At 39.9% G+C, this 8,344-nt stretch overlaps 1 pseudogene; it reads left to right on the forward strand.

Annotated features, from left to right (window-relative positions):
• Positions 1-2,577: 2,577 nt before the first annotated feature.
• On the forward strand, positions 2,578-2,756 carry LOC135036718 (U1 spliceosomal RNA; annotated as a pseudogene).
• Positions 2,757-8,344: the final 5,588 nt, after the last annotated feature.

Below are 8,344 nucleotides of genomic sequence, written 5' to 3' on the forward strand. Positions count from 1 at the left end.
TTATCCACCCTAGGGGAGGATTCCCACCGTATCCTGTCCATTGGCGGGAAAGGATACGCCATAAGAATCCTTTTGGGAATCTGCAGCTTTTTGTCTGGAGATTCCCAAGCTTTTTCACATAATTCGTTCAACTCATGTGAGGGGGGAAAGGTTATCTCAGGTTTCTTTCCCTTATACATGTGTACCCTCGTGTCAGGGACAGGGGACTCTGTGATGTGCAAAACATCTTTTATTGCAATAATCATATATCGAATACATTTAGCCAATTTTGGCTGTAACTTTGCATCATCGTAGTCGACACTGGAGTCAGAATCTGTGTCGGTATCTGTGTCAACTATTTGGGATAGTGGGCGCTTTTGAGACCCCGTAGGTCCCTGCGACATAGGGACAGGCATGGGTTGACTCCCTGACTGTTCCCTAGCTTTAGCTTTGTCTAATCTCTTGTGTAATAAGTTTACATTAGCACTTAAAACATTCCACATATCCATCCAGTCAGGTGTCGGCGTTGTCGATGGAGACACCACATTAATTTGCTCCTGCTCCTCTCTAGGAGAGCCTTCTACCTCAGACATGTCGACACACGTGTACCGACACACCATACACTCAGGGAATCCTCTTATCTGAGGACAGTTCCCCAACAAGGCCCTTTGGAGAGACAGAGAGAGAGAGTATGCCAGCACACACCCCAGCGCTATATGACCCAGGAAAAAAACACAATAATTTTATGTTTACCCAGTAGCGCTGTATTTCCATATATATATGCGCCTAATTATGTGCCCCCCTCTTCTTTAAGACCCTCTTTCTACCGTGGTATAAGCAGGGGAGAGTCCGTGGAGCTTCCCCTCAGCGGTGCTGTGGAGAAAATGGCGCTGGTGAGTGCTGAGGGAGAAGCCCCACCCCCTCAGCGACGGGCTTCTGTCCCGCTCAAATATAGTAAAAAAATGGCGGGGGCTCTTATATATATATACAGTGCCTAGCTGCATATATATTTATTTTGCCAAAGAGAGGTCTATATTGCTGCCCAGGGCGTCCCCCCTGCGCCCTTCACCCTTACACTGACTGCCGTGTGTGAGGTGTATTGGAGCAATGGAGCACAGCTTTACTGCTGTGCGTTACCTCAGTGAAGATCATGAAGTCTTCCGCCGCCTCTGAAGTCTTCTTTTCTTCTCATACTCACCCGGCTTCTATCTTCCGGCTCTGCGAGGGGGACGGCGGCGCGGCTCTGGGACGGACGGCGAGGGTGAGACCTGCGTACCGATCCCTCTGGAGCTAATGCTGTACAGTAGCCTAAGAAGCAGAGCCTATCAACTCACAGAAGTAGGTGTGCATCTCTCCCCTCCGCCCCTCGATGCAGGGAGTCTGTTGCCAGCAGGCTCCCTGAAAATAAAAAAATCTAACAAATATACTTTCTGTCAGGAAACTCAGGAGAGCTCCCTGAAAAGCACCCAGTCTCCTCTGGGCACAGTAGTAAACTGAGGTCTGGAGGAGGGGCATAGAGGGAGGAGCCAGTGCACACCCAGATCTAAAGTCTTTCTTAAAGTGCCCATGTCTCCTGCGGAGCCCGTCTATCCCCCATGGTCCTTACGGAGTCCCCAGCATCCTCTAGGACGTAAGAGAAAAATTATGCTGGCAGAAAAATCCAATTGAGTGATTAAACAGCTCCAGAGCTGCTCTGTAAGGCAAGTAAAAGGGTGTGGGCCCTGCAGCACTACCTGTAGTTTGCATTGTGCATTGGAAGCCTAGTTTGCTGTCTGTTTCCACTTCTTTTTTCTTGAGCCCCTCCCGTCTATACCCTTGTGCACTATCCTGACTTCTCCTCCCGTCTGCTTACTTTGTGCCTTCCAATGCACAATGCAAACTACAGGTAGTGCTGCAGGGCCCACACCCTTTTACTTGCCTTACAGAGCAGCTCTTGAGCTGTTACAGTGCCCAGCTGCTGCAAGAAATCAGCGTGAATGCTTCAGGGGCTGGGGCATGGCCAACATGAGCCCCACACCGAAGGAGGGTGGGGGTGTTTAATGCGAACTAGGGGTCTCGCACAATGCGAACTACAGGTAGTGCTGCAGGGCCCACACCCTTTTACTTGCCTTACAGAGCAGCTCTGGAGCTGTTACAGTGCCCAGCTGCTGCAAGAAATCAGCTTGAATCCTTCAGGGGCTGGGGCATAGCCAACATGAGCCCCACACCGACGGAGGGTGGAGGTGTTTAATGCGAACTAGGGGTCATCCAAGTGCCGCAAAAGGCCGCCATGCCCTGCACGCCCCTTTTCTCTTTTCATATGCAGACGAGGGTTGAAGCCAACTTTGACCCACTGCTTGGATGACATCGCCATATGCAAATCCATCTGCTGCAGGCCTTCCCCCAGGAATGCTTGCACTAGTTGTTGCATTTGGTTTGTTGTTTGGGGGTGCTTCAGTATTAGGCAGCCTTCTGCCCTCCCATGTTCATCTGAAAATATGTGTTCTCCCTGCAGTTGTTGTCCCCAGATGAGAGTTCCCTTGTGCTGCCTCAGTTGAATCTCCTTTACTTGACAGAGATGTGCCTGAGCAGCGGCCCTCCCCAGCCCTATCCCAAATCATACTTATTTTGCATAGGAGATACCATGGTCATGAAGACTGTTCTCCCAGGGTGCGGTTCATTCATTGCATTCTGGGTATGCTGACCCCTGTGATTTCCCCAAATGTGGGAAACTCGACTGCATTATTTAATGCGAACTAGGGGTCATCCAAGCACCGCAAAAGGCCGCCATGCCCTGCATACCCCTTTTCTCTTTTCATAAGCAGACGAGGTTTGAAGCCAACTTTGACCCACTGCTTGGATGACATCACTTGCTGCCTTTCCAATGAAGCAAGTTTAATTTAATAATAGGTGAAAAACCATCCCTACAAAGGTGTTAATCAGATACTTGGCTTTGTGGACACTTTTCAGAGCACACATTTGTTAGCATAAAAATAAAGCCAGAAAATGAAGAGCTGTTTAATCACTCAATTGGATTTTTCTGCCAGCATATTTCTTTTTCTCTGCAACCCACTGCTAAATTGTGCTTCCTAGCTGTTTTTATAAAATCACTGAATCAAATCTAACTCTGATTACATCAGAGAAGGCCAGGTACCCTACACCATAACAGGGGGTTTGAAATTTTGACTTGTCTACTTAAAGATCACCAAAATCTGATAACAAGGTCAATTAAGTCCCTGGGTGGGATTGAACCACCAACCTTTTGGTTAATAGCCTTACACACTAACTGATTGCGCCACAGCGACACTTTGCGAAAGTACATACTGACAAAGGCTAATAAGCATTCATCTAGAACGATTCCTAGAAACATTTTAAAAAGTCAATAATGTGGAGAGTTTTTGTAAGATGTTTCTTCCATCAACCAATGAAGAAACACATTGGTACTTTCCCATGATGAGTGAGTGCTTCAGGATCTTTTGCACTTACATGTGCAGCAGAGTACTGTAATGGAAGCATGCTGGGTCCATAACCCAGAGGTAGGCAGATTGAAACTATCCTCTGCTATATGCATTTTTTTTTCTTAATTAAAGTAATCCAAAACTGGGATTGATATTTTTGCTCTTTTATTTTTACTTAAAGTACAATAACTTTTACCATTTTAATTTGTTTTAATAGTATATTGACAGTATTGTTTTCTTTCAAAAATCCAATTAATTTTCTTTACCCGATTATTAAAATGGTAATTGACAAAAACAAACTACATTGTCACCAGAAGAGCAATACAAAATGTACAAGTGATATATTAAAATCATCTTTCCAGCTTGAATTTCAATGATGCATTGGGGCAACGATTTTGTGAGAAACATCTTAACCCTTAAATAAAGATTTTCTTAATTCCTTACCTGTGTGCTAATTAGATATCACCTTGTTTTCACATTAAACAGACTTCCACATGAGAAAACAGCAAAGATGCAGTGGCGTTAATGTTTCCTGGTGTCAACCTGTATTATTTCCGTAGATATTGAAATGAGGATGCATCTTGCTGCCTTTCCAATGAAGCAAGTTAATTTAGTAATAGGTGAAAAACCATCCCTACAAAGATGTTAATCAGATACTTGGCTTTGTGGACACTTTTCAGAGAACAAATTTGTAATCATAAAAATAAAGCCAGAAAATGAAGAGCTGTTTAATCACTCAATTGGATTTTTCTGCCAGCATTTTTCTTTTTCTCTGCAACCCACTGCCAAATTGTGCTTCCTAGCTGTTTTTTTATAAAATCACTTAATCAAATCTAACTCTGATTACATCAGAGAAGGCCAGGTACCCTATACCATAAGAGGGGGTTTGCAATTTTGACTTGTCTACTTAAATATCACCAAAATCTGATCACAAGGTCAATTACATCCCTGGGTGGGATTGAACCACCAACCTTTTGATAAATAGCTGAACACACTAACCGATTGTGCCACAGAGACACTTTGCAAAAAGCACATACTGACAAAGACTAATAAGCATTCATCTAGAACGTTTCCTAGAAAAACTTTAAAAAGTCAATAATCTGGAGAGTTTTTGTAAGATGTTTCTTCCAGCAACCAATGAAGAAACACATTAGTACTTTCGCATGATGAGTGAGTGCTTCTGGATCTCTTGCACTTACATGTGCAGCAGAGTACTGCAATGGAAGCATGCTGGGCCCATAACCCAGAGGTAGGCAGATTGAAACTATCCTTTGCTATATGAATTTTTTTTTTGTTCATTAAAGTAATCCAAAACTGGGATTGATATTTTAGCTTTTATTTTTACTTAAAGTACAATAACTTTTACCATTTTAATTTGTTTTAATAGTATATTGACAGTATTGTTTTCTTTCAAAAATCCACTTAATTTTCTTTACCCTATTATTAAAATGGTAATTGACAAAAACAAACTACATTGTCACCATAAGAGCAATACAAAATGTACAAGTGATATATTAAAATCATCTTTCCAGCTTGAATTTCAATGATGCATTGGGGCAACGATTTTGTGAGAAACATCTTCACCCTTAAATAAAGATTTTCTTAATTCCTTACCTGTGTGCTAATTAGATATCACCTTGTTTTCACATTAAACAGACTTCCACATGAGAAAGCAGCAAGGATGCAGTGGCGTTAATGTTTCCTGGTGTCAACCTGTATTATTTCAGTAAATATTGAAATGAGGATGCATCTTGCTGCCTTTCCAATGAAGCAAGTTTAATTTAGTAATAGGTGAAAAACCATCCCTACAAATATGTTAATCAGATACTTGGCTTTGTGGACACTTTTCAGAGAACAAATTAGTTAGCATAAAAATAAAGCCAGAAAATGAAGAGCTGTTTAATCACTCAATTGGATTTTTCTGCCAGCATATTTCTTTTTCTCTGCAACCCACTGCCAAATTGTGCTTCCTAGCTGTTTTTATAAAATCACTGAATCAAATCTAACTCTGATTACATCAGAGAAGGCCAGGTACCCTACACCATAACAGGGGGTTTGAAATTTTGACTTGTCTACTTAAAGATCACCAAAATCTGATAACAAGGTCAATTAAGTCCCTGGGTGGGATTGAACAACCAACCTTTTGGTTAATAGCCTTACACACTAACTGATTGCGCCACAGCTACACTTAGCAAAAGTACATACTGACAAAGGCTAATAAGCATTCATCTAGAACGATTCCTAGAAACATTTTAAAAAGTCAATAATGTGGAGAGTTTTTGTAAGATGTTTCTTCCATCAACCAATGAAGAAACACATTGGTACTTTCCCATGATAAGTGAGTGCTTCAGGACCTCTTGCACTTACATGTGCAGCAGAGTACTGTAATGGAAGCATGCTGGGTCCATAACCCAGAGGTAGGCAGATTGAAACTATCCTCTGCTATATGCATTTTTTTTTGTTAATTAAAGTAATCCAAAACTGGGATTGATATTTTTGCTCTTTTATTTTTACTTAAAGTACAATAACTTTTACCATTTTAATTTGTTTTAATAGTATATTGACAGTATTGTTTTCTTTCAAAAATCCAATTAATTTTCTTTACCCGATTATTAAAATGGTAATTGACAAAAACAAACTACATTGTCACCAGAAGAGCAATACAAAATGTACAAGTGATATATTAAAATCATCTTTCCAGCTTGAATTTCAATGATGCATTGGGGCAACGATTTTGTGAGAAACATCTTCACCCTTAAATAAAGATTTTCTTAATTCCTTACCTGTGTGCTAATTAGATATCACCTTGTTTTCACATTAAACAGACTTCCACATGCGAAAGCAGCAAGGATGCAGTGGCGTTAATGTTTCCTGGTGTCAACCTGTATTATTTCAGTAGACATTGAAATGAAGATGCATCTTGCTGCCTTTCCAATGAAGCAAGTTTAATTTAGTAATAGGTGAAAAACCATCCCTACAAAGGTGTTAATCAGAGACTTGGCTTTGTGGACACTTTTCAGAGAACAAATTTGTTAGTATAAAAATAAAGCCAGAAAATGAAGAGCTGTTTAATCACTCAATTGGATTTTTCTGCCAGCATATTTCTTTTTCTCTGCAACCCACTGCTAAATTGTGCTTCCTAGCTGTTTTTATAAAATCACTGAATCAAATCTAACTCTGATTACATTAGAGAAGGCCAGGTACCCTACACCATAACAGGGGGTTTGAAATTTTGACTTGTCTACTTAAAGATCACCACAATCTGATAACAATGTCAATTAAGTCCCTGGGTGGGATTGAACCACCAACCTTTTGGTTAATAGCCTTACACACTAACCAATTGCGCCACAACGACACTTTGCGAAAGAACATACTGACAAAGGCTAATAAGCATTCATCTAGAACGATTCCTAGAAACATTTTAAAAAGTCAATAATGTGGAGAGTTTTTGTAAGATGTTTCTTCCATCAACCAATGAAGAAACACATTGGTACTTTCCCATGATGAGTGAGTGCTTCAGGATCTCTTGCACTTACATGTGCAGCAGAGTACTGTAATGGAAGCATGCTGGGTCCATAACCCAGAGGTAGGCAGATTGAAACTATCCTCTGCTATATGCATTTTTTTTTGTTAATTAAAGTAATCCAAAACTGGGATTGATATTTTTGCTCTTTTATTTTTACTTAAAGTACAATAACTTTTACCATTTTAATTTGTTTTAATAGTATATTGACAGTATTGTTTTCTTTCAAAAATCCAATTAATTTTCTTTACCCGATTATTAAAATGGTAATTGACAAAAACAAACTACATTGTCACCAGAAGAGCAATACAAAATGTACAAGTGATATATTAAAATCATCTTTCCAGCTTGAATTTCAATGATGCATTGGGGCAACGATTTTGTGAGAAACATCTTCACCCTTAAATAAAGATTTTCTTAATTCCTTACCTGTGTGCTAATTAGATATCACCTTGTTTTCACATTAAACAGACTTCCACATGCGAAAGCAGCAAGGATGCAGTGGCGTTAATGTTTCCTGGTGTCAACCTGTATTATTTCAGTAGACATTGAAATGAGGATGCATCTTGCTGCCTTTCCAATGAAGCAAGTTTAATTTAGTAATAGGTGAAAAACCATCCCTACAAAGGTGTTAATCAGAGACTTGGCTTTGTGGACACTTTTCAGAGAACAAATTTGTTAGTATAAAAATAAAGCCAGAAAATGAAGAGCTGTTTAATCACTCAATTGGATTTTTCTGCCAGCATATTTCTTTTTCTCTGCAACCCACTGCTAAATTGTGCTTCCTAGCTGTTTTTATAAAATCACTGAATCAAATCTAAACATCAGAGAAGGCCAGGTACCCTACACCATAACAGTGGGTTTGAAATTTTGACTTGTCTACTTAAAGATCACCAAAATCTGATAACAAGGTCAATTAAGTCCCTGGGTGGGATTGAACCACCAACCTTTTGGTTAATAGCCTTACACACTAACTGATTGCGCCACAGCGACACTTTGCAAAAGTACTTACTGACAAAGGCTAATAAGCATTCATCTAGAACGATTCCTAGAAACATTTTAAAAAGTCAATAATGTGGAGAGTTTTTGTAAGATGTTTCTTCCATCAACCAATGAAGAAACACATTGGTACTTTCCCATGATGAGTGAGTGCTTCAGGATCTCTTGCACTTACATGTGCAGCAGAGTACTGTAATGGAAGCATGCTGGGTCCATAACCCAGAGGTAGGCAGATTGAAACTATCCTCTGCTATATGCATTTTTTTTGTTAATTAAAGTAATCCAAAACTGGGATTGATATTTTTGCTCTTTTATTTTTACTTAAAGTACAATAACTTTTACCATTTTAATTTGTTTTAATAGTATTGTTTTCTTTCAAAAATCCTATTAATTTTCTTTACCCGAT

Source organism: Pseudophryne corroboree, unplaced genomic scaffold, assembly GCF_028390025.1.
Source record: "Pseudophryne corroboree isolate aPseCor3 unplaced genomic scaffold, aPseCor3.hap2 scaffold_652, whole genome shotgun sequence".
NCBI classification, from domain to species: Eukaryota; Metazoa; Chordata; class Amphibia; order Anura; family Myobatrachidae; genus Pseudophryne; species Pseudophryne corroboree.